The sequence below is a fragment of the Chiloscyllium punctatum genome, chromosome 3 (assembly GCF_047496795.1).
Source record: "Chiloscyllium punctatum isolate Juve2018m chromosome 3, sChiPun1.3, whole genome shotgun sequence".
NCBI lineage: Eukaryota > Metazoa > Chordata > Chondrichthyes > Orectolobiformes > Hemiscylliidae > Chiloscyllium > Chiloscyllium punctatum.
The window spans coordinates 145860015-145883435 of NC_092741.1; the positions used below are offsets into that span (position 1 = coordinate 145860015).

At 41.5% G+C, this 23421-nt stretch overlaps 1 long non-coding RNA gene across 2 annotated transcripts in view; it reads left to right on the top strand.

Moving 5' to 3' along the window:
- The window catches only part of LOC140466230 (uncharacterized), a 45970-nt gene extending 24026 nt beyond the window's left edge, over nt 1-21944 (top strand). The window contains exons 1-3 of one of the 2 annotated variants that reach the window (XR_011955204.1): nt 19015-19110; nt 20267-20349; nt 21860-21944. This is a non-coding gene — a long non-coding RNA (uncharacterized lncRNA). Of the gene's footprint in view, nt 1-19014; nt 19111-20266; nt 20350-21859 lie in introns of those variants that run through there. The other variant, XR_011955205.1, reaches the window with a different exon arrangement.
- Nucleotides 21945-23421: the final 1477 nt, after the last annotated feature.

Here is a 23421-nt window from a genome sequence, read left to right on the forward strand (position 1 = left end):
GTGCATGAATAGGAAAGGTTTAACAAGATATGGGCCAAGTGCTGGCAAATAGGACTTGATTAGGTAGGATATCTGGTTGGCATGAATGAGTTGGATTGAAGGGTCTGCTTCCATGCTGTACATTTCTATGACCCTATGACTGTGACTCATGGACAGACTAATTGTATTGGTAACTGCATCCACACTGATTCTTTAGGAAAGATCTTCTGGGTAAGAAAAAGTGCTGTACCATTGACGTTTTGGAAACTACCAAAAATCTATAACAGCAGGCCAACGTCAGTTACATTCTTTAAGTCAGATAACAGTACTACTATAGTCAGGAAAGTGTTCCAAAGCAGGTGTCATTGGTACAACTACCTAGAAGCTGTATCTCTACAAAGTATGCAACCCCAAAGGGCTTGGGCACATATGTGGAGAAAACTTAGCTTCAAAAGCCAAGCCAGACAAAATGGTCCAACAGCAACTCACTGACAGCATGGCCAATCATAATGATGTTTCTGTTGGTGTATATTTTTTGACAATTGCACAGCCAACAAAGCCAAATGCACATTTCAGAAGATGAACAAGCTTTTCACATTGTCAACCTCACATACCATGTCAGTGATATAAGGTGATCAAAAGCTTTGAAGTATGATCATCATAAAAGGGGCTTGAGTAACTTGGATGGCTGGTTTGCAATGAAAGGTGATGCCAACAGCATGGGTTCGGTTTCCATACTGGCTGAGGTTATCACAAAGTATTCTCCTCCTCAACCTTCCCTCTTGCCTGAGGCATGATGACCCTCAGGTTAAACCACCAATATTTCTCTCTCTAATGATAGACTGATCCTACTGTCTGTCGAGATTATCGTGCGACATTTTCATTAACAGACACGATGAACCCATTGGGCAGAGGCCTAAAAACTATCCGGTACTTCTGTTCATACAGTTATCTCTCTTTGCCATCACCATTTTACTCTTAATCGCAAGCCCAACCCTTGAGCTCCTGTTGATGTGGTTAATCTGCAGGAAATTAGACTGTAGGCTGAGAATGAGTGAGCATTTCTCTCCTTTCTTTAGGGAACCAGGGTTTGGATGGAAGATTAAAGTGATGCGATAGAGTGACCATTTGTCATTGGATATTCCTGTTTCTACAATGCACTGGAATGATCTGCCTGTTCTCTAACACAGCTTGCATGATGTCACGAGTGAACCAAGAATGCAGGTGATTGTGCTGGATGGACAGTACAATGCCTGTATAAGCTGCAGCAACTCCTAATGGAAGTTGCTGTAACATTCCTTCTAATTGTTGGGAACTGCAGGGCCTTCTCATTCTAAAGTGGTTGATCAATAATATTGTAGCTAATCCAACTATTGTCTTAACGCAGCCTCGCTCTCTGACCTAACTTAAAGAGCCTCTTGTAGCTAACAAGACACAATTCACTACTAGTTAACAACTAGTTACAAGTTCATATTGATATAGACTCAGAAACAGACCCTTCTGTCCAATTCGCCTGTCTGACCAGGTATCCTAATCTGACCTGGCACCATTCGTCAGCAGTTGGCCCAGATCCCTCTCAACCTTTACTATTCATATACCAATACAGATGCCTTTAACTGTTGTAATTGTACCAGCTTCCACCACTTCCTTCCAGACACGCACCATGCTCTGTATGAAAACATTACCCCTCAGGTCCCTTTGAAAATTTTGCCCTCTCACCTTAAACCTGGATTCTATCTGTTAGACTCCATATTCCATAACAGTGGGTGATGCTCATGTTTATTATCATGGTCAGGTTTATTAACCCTTTCAACTTCATATACAACATTCTGTATATAAGTCTTTTGTGGTGCAGTGGAAATTTGGTCCATTTGGTTTCAAGTCTGAACTGCTCTAGACATCTGTTACAATACATCTGCACAGGTTGTTTAAAAATATCTACAACAGTCTGTATAACTCAAACCAGGAGAAGGCTGACTGTGAGACATTGGCACCTTGTTTTCACATTAAACTACTAACACTGTTAGTGTTAATTTTATCCTCATTTCCGATTAGCAGTCTTTCACAGGGAACAAACACCTGATGAAGAAGCAGCGCTTCGAAAGCTAGAGTCTCCAAATAAACCTATTGGACTATAACATGGTGATGTGTGATTTTTAACTTTGTCCATCCCAGTCCAACACTGGCTCCTCCAAATCACGACAAGTTTCTCTGTAATTTTTCTCAGGAAACTCTTCACATTGTGAAACATCTTAAGAGTTAGAATTCAGAAGAAAAAAAATCAGAGTTCTTCGCATCCAATCTTTGAGATCCGCAATAAAAAAAATCCTTGGGCTGACATGTTGACATTAAAGGAAAAAGTGAGGATTGCAGATGCTGGAGATCAGAGTCAAAAATGGTGGTGCTGGAGAGTCAACATATCGAGCATACGTTCTTCATTCCTGATGAAGGGCCTATGCTCGAAAGGTCGACTCTCCTGCTCCTCCAATACTGCCTGACCGGCTGTGCTTTTCCAGCACCACACGTTTTGACTCTGACGTTTTCGTTAAAGATGATTCCACAGTTGAGGCTAGCTCACCATCTCAATGCAAAGCTGACTGCTTGAGTGTAATTTTACAAAACGTCTGCTTTGGTTGAAGTTGTCTGTTTATTAGATGTCTATCGGTATATCTGATATTTTAATGCAGAGGTAGACTCAGGTTTCAAGGTGGAACTGAAACTGAGGTCACAAAAATAAACATGTGCTTTTGTAAAAGACTATGGATGCTAGAAATTTGAAATAAAAACAGAAAAATACTCTACCTACTCAGCAGATCAGACAGCATCAGTGGAGAGAGAAAGAGAAGTAATATTCTCGTTATGCAACCTTTCATCAGAGAATCCTAATGAAAGAATTCTTTCTCTCCGTAGATGTTATCAGGTCAGCTAAGAATTTCGAGCATCTTCTGTTTTTGCCCTCACTGTTATATTTCTGTCTTGAGATTTGTAGCTCTCTTTCCAACATTCGACTTTTCCATAACATAATCATTTCACAAAGGTTTGGAAACGTTTTAGATTTGCTGATGCACGCAGGCTTGGTGTGCCCAATTGTCCAAAGTTTACAAGACATGCTTTAGACTGAACATAAAAATTCAGTTTAATTGTTTCTCATTAAACATAACAAGGATTAAGGATAGTGCCAGAACAACATCTGCTTGTAACATTATAAACCATTTATTAAGACTATTAAAAGGTGAATCTGTAACAGAACTAAGTGGCGGGTCTTGTGGGATATAATGTTCAGCTTTATAATGTTGTCAGTCTGAACATTATTGATATTCTCTGGGCTCTCATTCAGTAAACTGGGAAAAGCTTTTAACACAGGAACATCTCTGAGCAACAGAAATGAAGTGAGCAATTGATACATAACAGCAGCCCTTTAATAATTGCCATACATCTGCAGTTCCTGCAACTGCATCATAACTTTCAAGAACAGTAAATTGATTGAGTTGGAATATCAGGTCATATATTTTAGTTTATCAACAGATAGTGGGATGTTATTCTTCCAGTGGGCGGCACGGTGGCACAGTGGTTAGCACTGCTGCCTCACAGCGCCGGAGACCCGGGTTCAATTCCCGCCTCAGGCGACTGTCTGTGTGGAGTTTGCAAGTTCTCCCCGTGTCTGCGTGGGTTTCCTCCGGGTGCTCCGGTTTCCTCCCACAGTCCAAAGATGTGCAGGTCAGGTGAATTGGCCATGCTAAATTGCCCGTAGTGTTAGGTAAGGGGTAGATGTAGATGTAGGGGTATGGGTGGGTTATGCTTCAGCGGGGCGGTGTGGACTTGTTGGGCCGAAGGGCCTGTTTCCACACTGTAAGTAATCTAATCATAAAAACAATTCTTTTTACTGGCATCATTTTTTTCATTATTGCAGTTAGGACCGTCATGCCTGAGTAAAATGTAAACTGTACAGGAGCGAATTTCTTTGGGTGTAGCAAAGAAGATGCTTTCAGTAAGGTTTCTTGAAATGAGTAAAAGTGTGTTAAGTATTTGTGAGATATATCAGTTAGTACATCTTTATTAATATATTAAAAAAACAGATTCTGGAAATCTCAAACAAAAAGAGAGATTTCTGCAGAAACTCAGCAGGTCTGGTAGCATTTGTGGAGTGTAAATAGAGTTAACATTCTGAGCCCAGTATGATATGTTTTCCTCTATGTGGGTGTAACCTACAGTAATGTCACCCAGACTGTGTGTATGCTTGTGATACTGTAGCCTGGTAAATAATGTTGTAAATAAATTTAAAGATACATTTCCCAGCAGAGACCACTATTTTTTCTATATGTTACATGACGTGGAGGTGCCGGTGTTGGACTGGGGTGGACAAAGTTAAAAATCACACAACACCAGTTTATAGTCCAACAAGTTTATTTGGAAGTACTTTCGGAGCGCTGCTTCTTCATCAGGTAACTAGTGGGGCAGACTCATATGGCAAAAGATCATAGTGGCATGCAAACAAAACAATACATTGTTTCGGAAGGGAGTAGAAGTCCCCTAGGCAGGAGAGTGTGCAGAGAACTCTGCAGGACTGGATCAAAAGTCTTGATCAATCTGTTTATTATATCAATATATGTATCAGTTGCATGACACTATGATCCTTTGCTATAAATTCTGTGTCTTATGATCCTGCTCCACTAGTTACCTGATGAAGGAGCAGCGCTCCGAAAGCTAGTACTTCCAAATAAACCTGTTGGACTGTAACCTGGTGTTATATGTTACATGGACTAACATATATTAAACCAGAAACAGGGGTCAGGTGTGTGTCTGCCGGGTTGGATCGAGGTGGGGGTGGGTGTTGGGTCTGTCAAGATCTGATCAAGATAGGGGTGGGTGTTGGATCTTTCAGGGTCAGACCGAGATGTGGGTGGGTGTTGGGTCTTTCAGGGTCAGACCGAAGGGGGTGGGTGTTGGGTCTTTCAGGGCCAGAACAAGGTGGGGTGGGTTTTAGGCCTGTCAGGGTTGGATCGAGGTGGGGGTGGGTGTTGGGTCTGTCAAGATCTGATCAAGATAGGGGTGGGTGTTGGGTCTTTCAGGGTCAGACCGAAGGGGGTGGGTGTTGGGTCTTTCAGGGCCAGAACAAGGTGGGGTGGGTTTTAGGCCTGTCAGGGTTGGATTGGAGTGGGGTGGGTGTTGGATCTGTCAGGGTCAGATCAAGATAGGGATAGGTGTTGGGTCTTTCAGGGTCAGACCGAGGTGGGGTGGGTTTTGGGTCTGTCAGGGTTGGATCGGGGTAAGAGTGGGTGTTGGGTCTGTCAGGGTCAGATCAAGGTGGGATGGGAGTTGGGTCTTTCAGGGTCAGACCGAGGTGGAGGTGTGTGTTGGGTCTTTCAGGGTCAGACCGAGGTGGGGTGGGTTTTGGGTCTGTCAGGGTTGGATCGGGGTAAGAGTGGGTGTTGGGTCTGTCAGGGTCAGATCAAGGTGGGATGGGTGTTGGGTCTTTCAGGGTCAGACCGAGATGGGGGTGGGTGTTGGGTCTGTCAGGGTTGGATCGATGTGGGTGTGGGTGTTGGGTCTTTCAGGGTCAGATCAAGGTCGGGTGGGTGTTGATTCTTCGAGGGTCAGATCGAGGTGGGGCGTGTGTTGGGTCTGTCAGGGTCAGATTAAGATGGGAATGGGTGTTGGGTCTTTCAGGGTCAGATCAAGGTGGGGTGGGTGTTGGGTATTTGAGGATCAGACGGAGGTGGGGTGGGTGTTGGGTCTGTCAGGGTTGGATTGGGGTGGGAGTGGGTGATGGATCTGTCAGGGTCAGATCAAGGTAGGGTGGGTGTTGGATCTGGCAAGGGCAAATCGATGTGGGGGGCGGGTGTTGGGTCTGGCAGGGGTAGATCGATGTGGGGACGGGTGTTGGGTCTGGCGGGGTCAGACCGAGGTGGGGTGAGTATTGGGTCTGGCAGGGGCAGATCAATGTGGGGGCAGGTGTTGGGTCTGTCAGGGTTGGATTGGAATGGGAGTGGGTGTTGGGTCTGGCGGGGCATATCAATGTGGGGGCAGGTGTTGGGTCTGTCAGGGTTGGATTGGAATGGGAGTGGGTGTTGGGTCTGGCGGGGCAGATCAATGTGGGGGTGGGTGTTGGGTCTGGCAGGGTTGGATCAAGGTGAGGTAGAGTATATTTTAACCGCCAGTATCGTCTGTTTTTGACAGACATATCTGACTGACTACACATAGACAGTGACTGAACGTGAAATGGCTCTCTTTATGCCAGAATGCCATGTTGTAATGTGATGTACCTATCTTGAAGGTACAGGCCTGTATGGTCTGGTATCTATGCCAAAATGCAATATTCCGCCTTTTTAATTGAAAGAATGGAAACCCTTTTTGGATAAAACGCACAAGGATGCATACAGCTCATTATCTCAATGTATTCAAATAATATCTTGCTGGAGATAAGACACATCCAGATCTGATCCCATACAATTATCATGGATTGACCGTGTAGCACCATTCTGCAATGTCTTATTTCTCATTATACCTGGATGTGTATCATTTGTTGTAGATGTGTGTTTGTTGTATGGAAGGGCTTATGTCAATTCTTCTGCTCCTCAGATGCTGCCTGACCTGGTGTGCTTTTTCCAGCACCACACTTTATCGACGCTGAATCTCCAGCATCTGCAGTCCTCACCTTTTCCACGATATCTTTAGTAGCCAAGTTGTTATCCTATGTGACAGGCACTGGATGACCTACAGTTCCGATATTTTCTATTCCTTTGCAGGACTTGACCATTGCATATTACTACATCATAGGTCCTGGGCTGGACACAAGGATGTAGTATCTTTAAAATGTTCCTGTGTTTGTGGAAAAATCTCAAACTTGCACTGTGGTTCAGATTGGGAAACCTATCATTGCCTTGACAAATTTCTCCCTTCTTTCCAAAAGTACTTCCTGCACATGTGATTGGATGGGGAGAGTGTGGAAGGAAAGAACTGTGTGAATGTTTTTTCCAAACATGTAAAACTACCAGTAACTGTGAACCTTTGCCTAGAGGAGTAGCACATAGATTTAACATAACTATCTGAAACTATCAAGTCATTTCATGTAATGATTATGGAATTTGCTGTGTACAGTGTGTTTTGTAAGGCCATTCAGCTGAGGGGAGTAGAGAATAGATGTAATATATTCAACACCTAATTCTCTAAATAAGTCTTGGAAGGGTGCATTGTGGACACACATTTCAGTCTGTACACACACCAGAGTCTCAAACCCGTCTTTAACACTTTAAAGATTGAAGCAGCAGTTAGAATTTTCCTGGAGCTGTTAGATACGCGAGCTTAAATATACTCAACTTTAAGTAAATTCCTTTGGCCTTATCCAAATAATTCTGGTCTGGGACTTATACTAATTCTTTCCTCTAAAATAATTTTGGTTCACTTTATCCTTTCCTTCTCACGAGTAGTAGCCTGTACAGTCATCTTCAACCAAGCATTTCATATTTCTGCTCAAAACTCAAAACAAAATAAAATGAAAATCTCTCCTTAAGCTATGGATGTTTCCTTTAATCATAAACATAGCGAGTTTAAGACATCACTAACAAATCTGAAGGCCATGTCATTAAAAACAACCTAAGGCAACAAGAATCTACTGGCAGTGGAACAAAAACCTGTTGATTCTAAAGCTGTGTCTCCAATACTGTTTCATTAGATATCACCATGGCAACTGACAAACACATGTTCAAAGAAGAGATGGTTCAGGAGCAGTCAAGGTATATTCCCTTGGAAGCAAAAGATAAAGCAAACAAATCTAGAATTCTGTGGATGACACTACAAGTAGGAATATGATCAAGAAGAATTATTGTGCAAAAGGAGGCCATACAGCTCATTATACCCAAGCTAGCTCATTAAATGAGCATCATTAACTACTGCCGACCTCCTGCATTTCCCCCATATGCTTAGATGTAATTTCTGTCCAAGTAATTATCCAATGCCCTCTTGAATGCCTCAATCCAAGGATGTCCAAAGATGTGCAGGCTAGGTGGATTGGCCATGCTAAGTCATCCATAGTGACGAGAGATGTGCAGACTGGATGATTAGCCATGAGCTATAGGGATAGGGTAGTGGGGGCTGGGGCTGGGTGAGTCGCTCGACAGAGGATTGGTACAGACTTGACGGCCTCTTTCTGTGCAGTAGGAATTCTATGATTCTAAATCACACTTCCAGGCAGTGCATTCTATGCCCTAACTATTTACTGAGTGAAAAAGCTTTCCCTCACTTCACCCTTTTGATATCCATCATAAACAAAAATGCATTTATGACAGAAATCAGGTAGAAAATACATTTGAGAAACAGGCTAAGAATATAAGGTTCAGAGGGGTGGTGACAGATAAATATGAGCAGCAAGACTGACATATGAAAATAGTTTGTTGTGAACATAGAAGGAAATTCTAAAGCTTACCTGCATAGAAATAGTAAAATGGTGGTAATTGAGGAGTGGATCCAGTAAGGGACCAAATGGGGGTTCACATATGGAGGCAGAAAGCATGGCTGCAATATATTTTAAAAAGTGCTTTGTATCTGTTCTTTACCAAGGTGGAAGATCAGTTTATTTAGTCTCTGGAAGGATTTAAAGTTGACAAGGAGGTGGTATTGGAGAAACTTCCAAATTTCAAGTTGACAAGGTACTCAATGGGTTGAGATGTATGCAAGGACACTGAAGGAGTGAGAATAGAAATTACAGTCCTTTGCAGTGTTCCTTAGATTTGAATGAATCTAAGGAGCTTGAACATTGCAAATGATTGCAAACCTTCATTCAGAAATAAAGGTGTCAGGATGAGCCATACAACTATGGTCCAGTCAATTTATCTTTGATGTTTGGAGCACTCCCAGAAACAGTATTTGGGGAAATAGTCAATAGTCTCATGTGGCATAATTAAGGAGAGTGGCATTGATTTCCTAAATGAAAATCATGTTTAACTAACTTACTGGAGTTTATTTGTTGAGGACCATGCTGTTGATGTAATGTACATGGACTTTAAAAGGCACCTGTTCCAGTGACACAGGATAGACATGGGAGCAAGTTAGAGCTCAAACAGGAAAAGGGACAAGTAGCAATATGGTTACAAATTTGGCCGAATCATAAAAAAAAAACCAAGATAATGAATGTTTTTCAAGCTTGGGGAAAAGTGTGTAGTAGAATCCTGTAGGGGTGAGTGTTGGAACCCTGGCTTTTTCCTCACCTATTCATTATCTGGACATTGAGCTACATGGCACAATGACAAAATGTGTGGATGATGCAAAACCTGGATAGTAAAACATGAGAATGATTACATGGAACTTCAAAAGGACATAGACAAGTTGGAGCGAAAAGATAGGTGCAGAGAATTTGTATTGATACATCTGATCAGAAAATATGAAAGGAAGAATAGAACTCTAAAGGAGGTACAGGAAGAGAGCATCTGGTGTATATGTGCATAAGTTGGTAGGATAGGTTGAGAGGCCAGTTAATAAAGTATGCATGAGAGCAAGGAGAATATGTTGAACTTATAAAGAACAGTGGTTCTGCCTAAGCTGGAGTATTGCATCCAGTTCTGGGCACCACACTTTAGGAAGGATGTGTGGGCATTAGCGAGAGCGCAGAAGAGGTTTATGAGAATGGGATAAGGAATTTCAGTTATGAAGTTGGTTTGGACAAGCTGAGCATGTTCCTCCTTGGAAAAGAGAAAGTTGAGAAGAGATCTGATTGAATTATTCAAAATCACAAGGATTTTCGACTGAGTAAATAGGCAGATTATGTTCTGACTCATGAAAGGATTGAGAACCAGAGGGCACAGATTCAGAGTAATTCGTGAAAAAAAGCAAAAATGATATGAGGAAACATTTGTTCATTTAGCCAGTGGTTAGGGTCTGGAATGCATGCTTAAATGTGTGGTGGAGGCAGGTTCAATCAAGGCATTAGTTGGGAATTAGTTGGTTATTTGAAAAATAACAGTATGAAGAGTTAGAGGGAGAAGATAGGAGAACAGTAAGTGGGTGAAAGGCTTATCTGGAGAACTGGCACAGGACTACATGGTCTCCTTCTGTGCTGCAATAATTCTGTGTTTCTGTGCGAACTTGGCAGTATTGAGCCATTGCCCCATTTGACAGGTTATGATAATTCTGCAGAGACAAGTCAATGGATGTAACTAGCATCCTGCTATCAATTTTCAACATAATGATAATAGATAATACTTCAATCTAAATTCTTAATCTGTTGCCTTTTAACCTGGAAAAAAATAGCCAAGACTTTAACTTGGAACAAAGATCAATAAATGATCCATGTATCTGTAAGTGGGGGAGGGATTCAAACTCGTGGCCAGGTCTTCAATGGAGGCAGGAAATTGTATAGCAGTGGGCCAAGACTGTAGACCAATGGAAACAATTTTTAGTCGGAGGAGGGGGAGAGGGTTGTTAGACAACAATCAGAATCAGCAGTGGGTTAGGGCCTGGGTCTAGCCTTGATCCTGCAGTTCAGGCATGTTTCAATTGGTGAGCTCTGGGAGGGGACCCAACTTTAAAAATATCTAGTGCATCACAATTATGTCACTGAAGCACCATTTTGCCTCTGCGGTTATACAGTTTCACGTACATGTTTTAATACCACACTGATTAATGCAGTCCCATACTAGCACGGGTGGCTATTTAAATTGCGGACACTAAGAAAAATTGTACTAATAAAGAAACGGAAATCTGTGGCAATAATCATGGGTATTTGCACTCAGTTCTTGCAGAGAAATTATGAGCTATCATCACCATAATTAGTACTTTCTGACAAATCTCATAATTAAATTGTCTATATGCTTGTCATGATAACACAGAGACACACTTCTTCCTGCCCCTTTTTCATAGAAGCAGTGTTTATAACTTCCTAACCTTCTGTTCAAACTGACATTCTTATCCTTGTATTCCACAGCTCAACATGGTTCTTTTTATTCCTTAATTCTCTCCTTGATTTGAACTGGCAGTTTTCTCCTCATTCCTCAGTTTTGCTGTTGATGGTGCCCAACTTTACATTTAGTATAAACTAGCAAAACGGTCTCTCCTCTCTGGAAGACGGTTTCTCTCCCTATTTCACGGTATGGCTTTCCTCCCTCCCCCTTCAGTTCATGCAGTTCATTCCTAATTTGTGAGCATGGATTCCTGACCTCACTTAATGAACACAAATTCCTTTTTACAGCAGGATCTAATTCCTAAAACTGCAACGACCCTGTAGGTAGAAACCTGATGAAGCACAAGGGTGCAGCAGTGTTGAGCTAAGGTGTGGCGCTGAGGGGAGAATCTGGGTGTGAGTCAGAGAGGGAGAGCTTAGCATAATGCTCAGAGGTTGAATTGGACCAGGAGAGAGGTATAGAGCTCGTAAATGTCCTGAGGGAAGGAATTGGGAACAGTGATGAGCGAAAGAGTTTGCAGGTACAAGAGGTAACAGTTAGGCACTGAAATGAGGTAGACAGGCAGGAGACTGGAAGAACACAGCAAGCCAGGCAGCATCAGAGGTGGAGAAGGTAACTTTTCAGGGGTTTCAGGACTGGGGGTGGATGTAAGGGGAGCTGCCAATAAAGGAGGCTGGAACTTTTTTGACAGAAACTGAAGTGCGACAAGGAGCTCAGGAGAGTGATAACTGAAAGCAAAACTGGAAGTATTAGATTAGTAAAATGCTAAAAAGCTGGAAATAATGTTGAGGGTTGCAACCAAGACTAAGATAGATTTTGACCTTGGATTCAAAAACCAAGACAACATATGGAAGGCAGATGCATTTCACACATGGCTTATTTCTGAAATTCCATTGTTTGCATTTAGTGGCTACCTAATAATATTAGTTCATATGATGCCTGATGTCAGAGCTACAAGCAATGATCTAGTACCACAAATAGTTAACAGTTGGGAGTGACATGCTGCCTTTATGTGGTCCCCATGCAAAAGATTATATAGTATGAGAGTATCTTTTTCCCTTTTGCAAACTAGTTCAATCTGTTTTGTTTCTTTTAATCTCAATTCTAACTTTTTCTTTTACATTCCTTTCTTCGCTATAATAATCCCTTTTCTCTTCAATTACCCTTTTAAGTATTCTCACTACTTCATATCACTATATTATAATGATTCAGTGTTATCATTTTTAAAAAATTGTAGAATTTGCTTAATTTTAGCACAATAGGGGAATAGCACATTGACTTGTTTATTTATCAATTCCTTAAATTTAAAAGCAATAACAAGATAGTAGATATCTTTGTTGCTTTTTTGCTGCTTATTCCAAACAAAAGACTAGTCATCTTAACATTGGTCATGGAGAAGTTTTGAATCCATTAATAACGTCAAAATAAACTTTCGTTTGGCAAGACATGTTATCAAAGTAAGTCAGCATGAAGACAAAGTATGCCTGACTAACTTGATTGAATTTGTTGTTGACCCACAATTGAAGATTGATCAAGGTATTACAGGATTTGGAGGTGCCGGTGTTGGACTGGGGTGTACAAAGTTAAAAATCACACAACACCAGGTGGTTGTCACCTAATGAAGGAGCGGTGTTCCGAAAGCTAGTATGATTCCAATTAAACCTAATGGATTGTAACAAGGCATTACAGTTATCATGCCAAAGATATACTAATAAGGTGAGATTAACCAATAAGATGCTAAAACAGGGTCATGTATGAAAATAGAACCTCTCACACTCACTAGCGACGATCTCCTTTAGTCAATCAACACTTGGTTGGAAAATGGGATTTTTTTGTTCTTGACATAGAGAAATTCCAACTCATGTCATCTTTCCTAAACTTCTTTCCAATGCCCATGTGTTCAGTACCTAATGATATTCTGCCAACTACTCTGGAAGCTGCCCATGGACACAAACTAACCCTATCCCCACTATGATGCAATGATCCTTCTAATTTTTTTTTTCTTCACTCATGGGATATAGGTATTACTGGCTGGGTCAGCATTTATTGCCCATCCCTACCTGCCCTGGATTGCATTCCTTTATGAGCCTTTGAGGAGTCCTTAAACTGTTTGTCTTTGGCATGATGGCGTTATAGGAGAAAGTGAGGACTGCAGATGCTGGAGATGAGAGTTGTAAAGTGTGGCGCTGGAAAAGCACAGCAGGTCAGGCAGCATCCAAGGAACAGCAGGATAGATGTTTCAAGCATAAGCCCTTCATCAGGAATTCCTGATGAAACGTCTACTCTCTTGCTCCTCAGATGCTGCCTGAACTACTGTGCTTTTCCAGCGCCACACTTTTTGATGATGACACAATAGACACCATTTAAAAGTTTCTGTATACATGTATTTTAGAGACTGATGTAATTAGTAACTGATTTCTTAAAAGTCTTTTCTCAGTTGTTGAATTCCAGGCTACTAACAGGTAGTGGACTAGACTGATTAAAATGTGATGTTTTGTGTGATAACCCTATTTCTCTCTGTATTAATAAAGCTGAACCAAGTTGTTTCTCTCAGCCATAGTTGTTTTTTAGAAAGATTCCTATAAAGTTGTTCAATTGCACAGCCTTTTGACAAATTTTATATTCAGGGACATATAAGCATCTTTGACCAGAAACTTGAGTCAGGAAGCTACTCCTTGGTGGTAGTGCAATTTCCACCATGATTCCTGACTTTGCCAGATGGTGAGAAGCTGTTTATTTGTGGCCATTTGTGAGCTGCCTGCACTCAGAGCCGGGGAGGTAGGCAGTGGGCAGTGCTGCCTCCTCATTTCCTACGGCCCATGTGACTTCTCAGCAGGAGATTGTGCAGAATTCACAGGCGGCATGTTCTATAAGCCGTGTGCCCCTCTTTGAGAAGCTGTTCTGAATCACAGAAAACCGCTGCTGAACATCTGTGCTATAATTATACGTAAGGCAAATAGAACACGGGTGAAGAGAGAAGGATACCAAGTTCATGGATTGTGGAGGGCACCTTCAAGAGGCATATGATCAATAGATCAATTCCTGGAGGTCTGAAGCCAAGGAGCTACCAATTGCACCACAAGATACCTACTGATCTCATGTTCAAGGTCAGAGACCATACTTAATTCATATGATATCAACCTCCTACCAACCCACTGAGCTCTCAATGCTCCACAACACAACATTCACCAGATCAGCTCCAGTTTCTGGCACTCAGGATTCATGTCTAACTTTCAGAAATACTATCTCACTTTTACACATATCCAAATGCTGCCACCTCACACCCAATCCTACTACTTAGACCATAGCCCCCTCTCTTCAGCTGTGTTAGGCTCATTACTCAAGTACAGTGCATTACTCTTCCTGACATTCTGCCCTTTTCTTGCAAACACAAGATGGCATGGAAAATGAAAGACTGAGCAGGATCGACAGGAGATACCGGAATTCTCCTGATCCCAATGAAAAGATGGACCTCGCTGACATAGGGCCCAGCATTGCCGAGAACTTTGAGAATCAAGTTATATTTCTACCTCGTTCCTCTTTCTCAATAGCCAGATTAGGGAATGTGAGTTCATGCTACTCATATATCTCAGTGGGTTCATCCTCTGATAAGTTCAAACAGTTTTCGGTTCTGCTGAACAGGTGTGCTTTGTCAAATATGAGAAAATGAAGGAATGGATAAATTACTCATTCATACCTTGAGAGTTTATGACACAATTTTGACTTCTGTTCAAGGCTGAAAAATAATTGAAGAAGGAGGGATTGAGATGAACATTAATTCATCTCTTGACTCTGTGAACTGAAGTCTGCATTGTTCTTCAATATGTTGTAGTTCAGTGTCAATGTACATGGAATATACAATCAAAATTGGTATAATTATTTTGAGTCCTTATCTTGAATTGTGGAACTCAATAATAAAGAATCATATAATAAAATTGAAGAAAATGGTTTGATTTAACAGAATACTCAGAACCTGTTAAAGTCTATGATTTGATTCTCCCCAATGACTGGGCACATTGTTTCCACAGTACCTTTCTCATCTTCTTGGCATCTCATCCAACTGCAACTGTAGATTGGTCACATTAGTTTCAGATATTTAGTTTTCTTCCTTTCTACCTCCTACCAAATGCCTCTTTCACAAATTTGAGTGACTCTGCAAGATCCTCCAGATAAATACTAATACCCTGTAATACGCACACAGTACAGAACCAGTCCTTCAGTCTGGCAACATTATTCATTGCTTATGTACTATCCTGATGAAGAGCTTATGCCCGAAACATCAACTCTCCTGCTCCTTGGATGTTGCCTGAGCTATTGTGCTTTTCCAACGCTACACTTTTTGACTCTGATCTCCAGCATCTGCAGTCCTCACTTCCTCCATAGATATTATCCTGCCAATCTGCAGCTGGAATCCAAGCACCTTAAAAGAACTGCACTGGCCTTTTTTTTTGCCTCAGGCGTTGTGTTCAGCCAACACTGAAGACTACGTGAACGAACGAGGATCGTTTGTGGAGAGGTCACCAGACTTCAGGAAGCAATACTGGTGTAACTGGGCCTGAGTGATTTCAATGGCCATTAAAACACACATTAGTTGATGTACTGATATAAACTCTTCCTTATTCATTGATTGTTGCACCTTCAAACAGTATAAAGAGCTACAAAATGCAAGAGATTTAGTCTTTGCCTGTTTATTGTTGTGGAAGTGTGTCAAATATTGGCACGAGGTTTCCAAATTTTAAAAGCGATTAGAACGAGTATGTTTTCGATAGATGCCTGGCACGAAGAGCTTTGTCACAGTCTTCCCAGGTGGAAGATCTTGTCAAGTTACAGACCTTTCTTTATATACACCCTCCTGCTGTAAAGGTCATAACCTTGGTTGGTTTCCAAGTAGCTGCTTTGCCCCATTTCCCTTTTAATTGCAGCCGTTCCCATGGCGAAGGAAATCCCTAAGCTTTCACCCTAACAAGCACTAAATGTTCCAGTAGAAAAAAAGAAACCAGTTATAAAACAGTAATAAATGTTCCACTTTATTTGCTTTTCCTTCAAGAGGCTTGGAAGAATGTGACTGTACCACATTAAAGAGCTTCGCAGGAGTCTGTCCATACTCTAATGAGGCCTGCTCTGCACCTCACCACACGCAATGCCCTGCAGTGATGCTTTCAACTTAACCTTCATCTGATGTCAGGAATGTGCATGGTTCTACAAAATGAGGAATGGATCAGTTGGCTGTCTGCAAAGGCTTTCAAGTCACTACATGCATTGAAAAGGCTTTCTCTTCCTTAAAAAAAAGATAGCTTTACAGCTAAGGGCTCCTCCAATAGTTCGGTAAAATTATGTCTGAATCATCCAAATGAAGCAGTTCCATTTTCTATTCCTGTCTGCTCTGTGTTCTCAGCTATGTACGGCCTCAAGGATGGGGTGATCTATATAATCTCAAAACTCTGGCTTAATCAGATGTGTATTGGCTAAAGTTACTCCACCTCACATCCCCTCCTGGCAAATCAAGTGAATAGAAATCAGGTGGGGAGAAATTGAAGCTTAACTCTTCCTTCACAGTTAAATAGCTAATTAGCTTACTGTCAGATTTCACACAAGTTTACAGGGGAGCATAAATAGGAAGAGTGGAGATCATTTGGAATAATTACATAATAATCGGTGATAAAAATCACATTATTGTTTATTGGCATAAATGGCTTTTCCCATATTAAAATTGTAAAATAAGAAATAAAATTGTAATTTATCAGAAAAGACATAAAACAATAAATTATAAAAGGGGAAATGGGTACAGTTTGTGTGAGTCCAGAAAGAAACAGAAGACCCAAGGGAATCCAGTGACATTGAAGAATAATTGAGCTTAACATTCATTACTATTTAACAGGGTACTGGTTGTTGAATATACATATTGAAAAGGTTGTGCATATCTATGTTTTTAAAAAAAGAATACTTGTGCATGAAACATAGAAAACTCACACACAGGTGCAACAGGTGATCAGGAAGGTTCATACTGCTTCTTATTTCAAGGAAGTTTGGACTATAAAAGTAGGGAAGGCTGACTATAGTTGACTAAAGTGCTGGTGAGACCATATAGAGTCATAGAGATGTACAGCACGGAAACAGACCCTTCGGTGCAACTCGTCCATGCTGACCAGATATCCCAACCCAATCTAGCCCCACCTGCCAGAACCCGGCCCATATCCCTCCAAACCCTTCCTATTCATATACCCATCCAGATGACTTTTAAATGTTGCAATTGTACCAGCATCCACCACATCCTCTGGAAGCACGTTCCATACCCGTACCACCCTCTGCGTGAAAATGTTGCCCCTTAGGTGGCGTGGAGAGTATTCCATAATATTTCTGATTTGTGCCTTGTAAATAGTGGAATCAGGAGGAGAGATACTTGACTCAAAATTTTCAGTCTGCACTTGTAGCAACAGTATATAACATAGAATCCCTACAGTTTGGAAACAGGCCATTTGGCCCAACAAGTCCACACTGACCCTCTGAAAAGTATCCCACCCAGGCCCATTCCTATTACTGCATGTCCTTGGTGGAGTGGGAGGGGGAGTTGAAGTGTTGAGCTACGGGGTGGTTGGGTTGGTTGGACATGCAGGTCCTTGGACTCCTCCATCGCTAGACCATAGCAACATGACGGTTGGAGGAAGAGCGCCTCATCTTCCGCCTAGGAACCCTCCAACCACAAGGGATGAACTCAGATTTCTCCAGTTTCCTCATTTCCCCTCCCCCACCTTGTCTCAGTCAAATCCCGCGAACTCAGCACCGCCTTCCTAACCTTCAATCTTCTTCCTGACCTCTCCGCCCCCACCCCACTCCGGCCTATCACCCTCACCTTGACCTCCTTCCACCTATCGCATTTCCAACGCCCCCTCCCCCAAGTCCCTCCTCCCTACCTTTTATCTTAGCCTGCTGGACACACTTTCCTCATTCCTGAAGAAGGGCTTATGCCCGAAACATCAATTCTCCTGCTCCTTGGATGCTGCCTGACCTGCTGCACTTTTCCAGCAACACATTTTCAGCTCTGATCTCCAGCATCTACAGTCCTCACTTTCTCCTCCCTGGTGCTGAGTGCTAACCACCGAGCCACTGTGTTGCCCTAAACATATGGCTGTTCCCATGCAGCTTTTGGTCAGTGGTAGTCCTCAGGATGCTGTTATTCTGGGATTTAGTGATGGTAGTTCAATTTAATGTCAAGAGGCAATAATTGGATTCTTTCTCATTTGAGATGGCCATTTGTGCCACATGATTCATATAGCACAGAAACAGACCATTCGGTCCAACTTCTCCATGTTGTCCAGGTATCCTGAAGTAATCTAGTCCCATTTGCCAGCACTTGGCCCATATCCCTCTAAACCCTTCCTATTCATATATCCATCCAGATGCCTGTTAAATGTTGTAATTGTCCCAGTCTCCACTACTTCCTCTGACAGCTCCTTCCATACACGCACCACCCTCTGTGTGAAAAAATGTCAGGTAATGTTACTTATCATCAGTTAAAACCCCAAGCCTGAATGTTGTCTGGGTACAACTGCATAGGGATTCAGATTACTTCTCTACCTGATGTGTTTGAATAGTGCTGTACATTGTGAAATCATCAATGAGCATCTTCACATTTGACTTTGTATGGTCGAGGGAAGGTCATTGAAGTGGCTGAAGATGATTGGGCATTAGACAATACCCCGAGGAACTCCGGCAGCTATGTCCTGAAGCTGGGCTGATTATCTTTCAAGAATCACACCATCCTCCTTTTTCTTTTCCATTGTACCCACTTTTCATTGTGCTCCTTACTTCTGTACTTGAGCAGACGTGACAATAAAATCTGAGGATGAGTCAACCAGGGACGAGTTTTCCCCACTCCCACTTACCTTCAGTTTTGTTTGGTCTCCTTGATGTACCCTCAGCCAAATGCTGCCTTCATGCCCACCCCCCTCCCCCAGATATATCCGAGCAGTCTTTGATAAATATAAGTTAAACTGTGTTCAATCTAAGTATAAATTTATCTTTATAGCTACATGGTGCAATGTCACTTGTCATTCTCTTATGTACTTTTGATGAATATTTAAAATAAACTTGAATCACACCATCTCTCTTGCGGCTAATTTCACATTCAGGTGATTAAGACAGATGTGTCTGTCAGGAGTAGAAGAGTGAATGATCATTCGGTTCTGAAGAAGAGTCACTGGACCCGAAACGTTAATTCTGAATTCTCTCCACAAATGCGGTCAGTCCTGAGACTTTTCCAAGCGATTTCTGTTTTAGTTTATGGCTGTGAATGATTGCGGTGCTTGCTTCATGTTTGTGAAGCATATTCTGAGACAGGAAAGGGGAAAATGGCTGCCCATATATTGGATTGTTGAACTAGGAGTTGCAGCAATGGGAGAGAGGGTGTGATGAGTGGTTGTTGGAACAACTAACTGTAGAAGAACTGAAGAGACTGTTAGGTGTGGAGCCAGTCAGGCAAATGAAATATCCCTCCAGTCCTTAATCCTCTCATCACCAAACACACCTTCCATGCCATTCCATTTCACCTTATGTCCCAATTCTATCTTCCATGGCCCGTCCTCCAAATGTAAAGGTATGTCCCCAGCCATGTACTCTGGTGTGCTCATAGCCCCCAATCCATTTATTGCCAATGGGCCTTCTTACCCTCCATACTAACCTGTTCCTCTCCAGAAATCCCAATGGCACTTTATAGTTTCACGTCAATTTATACCAATTTATGCCTCCCATTGTCTTCCCTTATGTACTAACCTGTGTTAATCCATCTGCTGTTTACAATGGCCAGACCTCAGGAAGCATGGAGATTAGATGTAATAAATTGGTTTGTATTACAGACGTCACTCTTTTCTTTCATAAGCTCATTCACAAAAACCTATTCAATATTTTTACATACAGTACCCTGAATTAAATAAAGCTGTAAAAGAGTGCAATCTTTGTAACAGCTAACGTTGGAATTCATTGTCCCACGTCAAATTCTATAAGCACATGTAGTTGTCAATCAAACTGTGAAATGGAAAGTTCCATGATGTGAAAAATAAATGGTGGGAAAATCAGTCATGGAGCACCAATTCAGTAATAGAAATCTATAGACAGAAATAACAAACACTATTCTTTTTAACCATTCCATATTTTCAAAGCTTTAAAGAACAGAACTTTACATTTTGTTGGTAACTTGATGGATTGTCTTAACATTTGACAGCTGTTCTTGACAGGTCCCTTTTGAGGAATTCTTTGGTACTCTTGAGAGATGCCTTTACCAGGTTCTTTGACAGTTTTGATGGTTTATTCTGACAGATTTCTTGATAGTTTTCATGAACTTTACAGCAATGTGTTTTTCACATTAATATCACAATTACGTCTAATTTTAATGATTTCAGATGGCACTTGATTGCCCAAACATATGTCCAGGACTAAATCCAGAGGAGTACCTCGCCTTTCCATGCTATCCAGAGAAGTGCAGGTAATCCAGAGTTACTTTTACTCAGTCTACTACACACACTCCACGGTTCACACTGTAAGGTTGTACGAGCATATGTAGCTGCTAATTTAAGTGACCAGCTACTACGATGGACTTGCACATGCTCAACTCCAGATTCACCTCTGTTCCTGCCCCTGCAAAAATGGAAAGTGCAGTGTTTGTGGGTGGGACTTGCAATTTGTAGGTTCTTCTGCCATTTTTCCCATGACTCGGAGACTCATCCTGGTGAAAATCCAGGTCTATGTATTCCACCGTCTGATTTGGGTGATTGCAGTCTCAGACAAGTTTTTAAAAACATAGCTGCTTTGCATCAGGTGTCTGCATCTGCCATGGTTTATGCCTACATGGTTCAGAGTTGTCCATGTGCTTGGCAGAACATTGAATCCAGGGCTCTTCTGTGTTGGGTGCTCCACAAACAATTCATTTGTGACTTCTAGTGAGCTCCCTTAACCTTTCCAAGCTTGATTAGATTTGAATTTGCGTGATTGAAGGTTAAATGTGAGAGTCTGAAGGACTTTCATAACTTTTAACTAATGCTTAGGAACATGGTTGTGGTCCTGGTGAATGGAGGAATATTTCCTTTCCTCAATGTGCTAGATTGTTTTGGAATGTAGTGGCATAATGGAGGGATTCAAAACATGATGAGCAACTGGAATGTTGCAGTTTACTTCAGGGTTGCAGTGGTTAAACAACTCTTTGGCCCATTGAGTCTATACCATCAAAAATACACAGAATTTACACTAACCCACTATCTAGCACTTGACAAATTGCTTTGAATGTCACAACACTTCAAGTGCTCATCCAAGTACTTTTTAAAGGTTACCCACCCCAACACCTCTCAAGCAATGCATTCCAGACCCTTACCACCCTCTGAGTGAAAAAAAGGTTGCCATTTCCTGCTTTTTCCCTTGAGAGTGTGCCTCCTTGCTAGTGACCCTTTAGCTGAGGGGAAAGGCTGCTTTTTAATCATTCTGTCCATGGCCCTCATCATTTAATACATCTCTACCATGATCTTCTTTCCTCCACATAAAACATCCTGGGATTACCTAGACTCTCTTTGTAGCTATGATGCTTCATCTCAGGCAACATCCTGGTGAAACTCCTTGTATCCCCTCCAATGCAATCATATCCTGTGACCAAAGCTGCACACAGTACTCCAGCCTAATCAAAGTTCTGTATAGCTCCAACATAACCTTATAATCTATGATCTTATCATCTATGCCTTGACTGATAAACAAAAATGTACTGTATGTTTCCCTAACCTCTCTCCTAACTTGCCCTGCTGCCTTCAGGGATCTGCGGGCAAATACCCAAGATCCTTCTGTTCTTCTGAATTTCTTCATGTCTTGCCATTTATTAAGTACTCCCTCGTCTTGTTACTTCTTCCAAAGTGCATCATGTCTCACTTCAGGGTTGAATTCAATCTGCCATTGATCTACCCATTTGATCAGTTCATCCACCTGACACGTTAATTCCATTTCTCTCTCCACAGATGCTGCCTGACCAGCATTTTCGGTTTTTGAGTTATTCAGAGGAGAATTTCATTCCAAGAGAATTCAGGCTAGATTGAATCCATGTGAGAGGTAAGTGTTTAACTCACTAACTCTGTCCCTGGAGTTATACATTAATGTAACTGCAGAATAAAACAACTTTCACAGTGAATGGCTTCCTCTGAATGATCAGCAGTTTGACTGCCTTAGGTAGATGGCAAACAGCATTTTGTCACCAGATGATGATATCAGGAAATTGCCCGTTGCTAAGTGAAATAATTGCAAGCTACGAATATAAGCACAGAAGGCTTTTGTATTGAACAGCTTATAAGAAATATTTCCAAGTGTATGGTTGATAGATAAGATTATCTGTGTGCTAGTTCTCCCTGCACTGAGCTAAGAGAAAAAAACACATTTCAAGAAAGCCTGAGGCTGTGGACTAACTTCGATTCATGTGATACTCATAAACTCTTGCTTCTGCTTAAAATTGTTTGAATCGTATGCGTGAAGTAAGTAACACCTATATACAGTACCTAAATCGTGACATGTGTTGAGAAAATTTCCACTGAGATCATTGCACATATAGTTTTTATATATCGTCATAAAATTGAAATATTTTCTTGTTTTTTTTCAAGTAACAATCAAATGATATATTCTTTCATTTTTATTCTGTTTTTATTTCCTCCATCTCATTTGCATAATCAAATGTACATTCACATGGATATCTTAGTGAGCTAATGTACATTTTGATTTCAATTGGAATGTGGAAAGAATTCTTTCTGGAATAGGTACAATTATCATGGAAAAACAATAGTTTTAATCATTGAACAATGTTTGTTTTACTCTGTTTCTTTTTACCTGGTTTAGAAAATAAGGAAGTTCCATCTATAAATAGCATCTTTAACATTTTCCTCCTGGTGCTTAGTTTCTGCACTGAGTAATCCTACAAGAACAAAGTCTAATTGTGAACTAATTCACTTAGAGTCATAGAGTCATAGAGATGTACAGCATGGAATCAGACCCTTCAGTCCAACCCGTCCATACCGACCAGATATCCCAACCCAATCTAGTCCCACCTGCCAGCACCCGGCCCATATCCCTCCAAACCCTTCCTATTCATATACCCATCCAAATACCTCTTAAATGTTGCAATTTTACCAGCCTCCACCACATCCTCTGGCAGCTCATTCCATACACGTACCACCCTCTGCGGGAAAAAGTTGCCACTTAGGTCTCTTTATTTTTGTGGGTGCTTCAACAGTCTATGTTTTAAGCATGTTGGCATTTTGCCGCAATGGGGATTGCACCATCTTGTAACTGATTCTAAGAGTGTACTAACCTGCTACTGTGTGGGAAGCTAAATGGAGGTCTTTCACCTCCAGCAACTTCATCAAATATTGGGTTTGCACCTACAGAATGGTGAAGTGGGATATTACCTAGGTTCTTTTCTCATGCTGTCTGTCCAAAGTGACAGGCTGCTTGTGGCATAGGTCAAGAATATGGGGGTGGAGTTAACATGCAAATTTATAAAGGTTGTGTGAAGTATAAACAATATGCTACCTTA